Here is a 2,065-nt window from a genome sequence, read left to right as displayed (position 1 = left end):
AAAAATACTGCTGAACAGAAGCCTCACAAACCGTCTAGCAGCATCTATATGATTAGCCAGCAAACTGTTTTATGAGAGGATGTTGGACTGCTAAGTGTGTTTTAGCGTCAGCACCTGATGTTTATGGTGAACATCACTTTAACCTGATCGGGTTTGGATGCTCCCTGATTTCCTGTTTCAGCAGCATAAATGTTGAAAAGTTAATTACAACCTCAACTCATCTTCAGAGCGAGACGATGTGTCTAAACTCTCCAAAACTCCACATCAGTCCTCCAGGTGGCACCAAAGTTCAGCTTCCAGTCATCTGAGGTTAAACGACAAGAACATCATGTGGTTCTTCTGAGACGACTGTGAGCACTTGGACCAGATCAGAATTTACTTTTAGGTCTGATTTCACTGCATCGCTCTAACCTGGGCAGCAGAAGGACGGACTCTTCATACGATCTGGACCTCATTCTTCTTCAGAGCTCCGTTCAGCTGCTCTCCAACACACATGTTCACGTGTCCCACACACACATCTATGTGATGGATGGAGGTGTGTGTGAAAGGTCTCCTCCGCCGCGGACCAATGACACATCGTTTCCACATACTTTTATCGCTAATCGATGCAGATGACACCATTTTTTACACTCTGTCACTGATGATCAATGGGAATTATGCCATGCTTTTTAACTGTCACCACTAATCAATGCGTGTGGCGCCATCATCTGCATCTCCTGATCATTACAGCTGGTGGTCGATACACATGATGGTCATGTGCAGGCGGTCCGTGATGACAGGTTGATAATGTGCGTGTGAGGGAAGCTGAAGGGTCGACTGACGGCAGGAGAGGTCGCACAAAAAAAACCAAAACCACGGACAAAGGTGAGCGGGAGGAGTCTGACACTGGAGACACAGAATCAGATCAGGAAGAGGAGCGGCCATGTTTCCACCCATCCATCTGTCAGGGCTGTTAGAACAGTAGACACAACAGAACCCGTCCCTTCCTTCCTTCCTTCTCTAATGAAGCGCTCAAGGTCCTCAGGAGCTGAAGCACTTTATGGCTCACCAGCATGACATCAGTACAATGATCCAAATCAGCTGTGATGACGCTTTGAAGGACCTACAATCGTATTATTGTCACGGCTTTGCTCATGTTTCTGACCCACATGCAGAAAGACACTCAGNTATGAAATATATACACACACACACACACACACACACATATATATATATATATATATATATTCTGGCTGTTACGTGATGACATCTTTGTGTTCCTACATGATCCTCCAGGTGAATCTGGCCACCTGCTACCAGAGCAGCAGACCAGCCTGCCTGCCTGAGGCCTACATAGGAGCTCTCTCTGTCATCACATATGTTCATGATAACAGCACCCTCCCTAACAGTGCCGTCAGCACAGTGAAGGGCTTCACCACGGTTTCTGGGACCGATATGACGATGTGGAGCACTGTCATGGCAGCGTTTGTCTCCAAAGGGAGCACAGTGTCAAACAGGGAAAAGGTCGGATGAGCAGTTTGTGGGCAAAGAGAGATGCTGTAAGATCCGGTGAAGGCCAACCTCTCCCAGTGTCTGGCTTTGGACGCTTTACTGTTGACATTTCTAGTGGTCTTCAGATTGAATAACAGACATCTAAAAAGATCAGCACTCAGGACAGCATTGCTTCAAATGGAAATATTAGTTCACCAAATACAGTCTGTAAAGTTTTTTATATTCCTTCTTCCATAGACAGTTGCCTGATTGGGTTCATTAATGACATATATAGCAAATAAAGTGTCTATGCTATAAACCTACTGCATTATTATTATTATTATTATTATTATCATCTTGGTGATATTGTTCACGCTTTCCCCAGGAGGTGGCAGTGTCGTCCCATTTTACACACGTCCACGTGCGCTCTCCTCTGCACACATTTCATTTGTTTCTTGAGCTGAGTCTTAAGGCTGCAGGATCTCTCATCCAGCCCAGTTACCTCCTCAGCCACGAGCATCTTCTTGTTCTGTCATCAGCATCTGTTTGTCTTCAGCTCCAGCATCTGTTTGGATCAGTCAACAAGAAGACAGAG

Source organism: Stegastes partitus, unplaced genomic scaffold (assembly GCF_000690725.1).
Source record: "Stegastes partitus isolate 25-593 unplaced genomic scaffold, Stegastes_partitus-1.0.2 Scaffold890, whole genome shotgun sequence".
NCBI classification, from domain to species: domain Eukaryota; kingdom Metazoa; phylum Chordata; class Actinopteri; family Pomacentridae; genus Stegastes; species Stegastes partitus.
Note: the sequence above shows the minus strand (reverse complement) of the source record.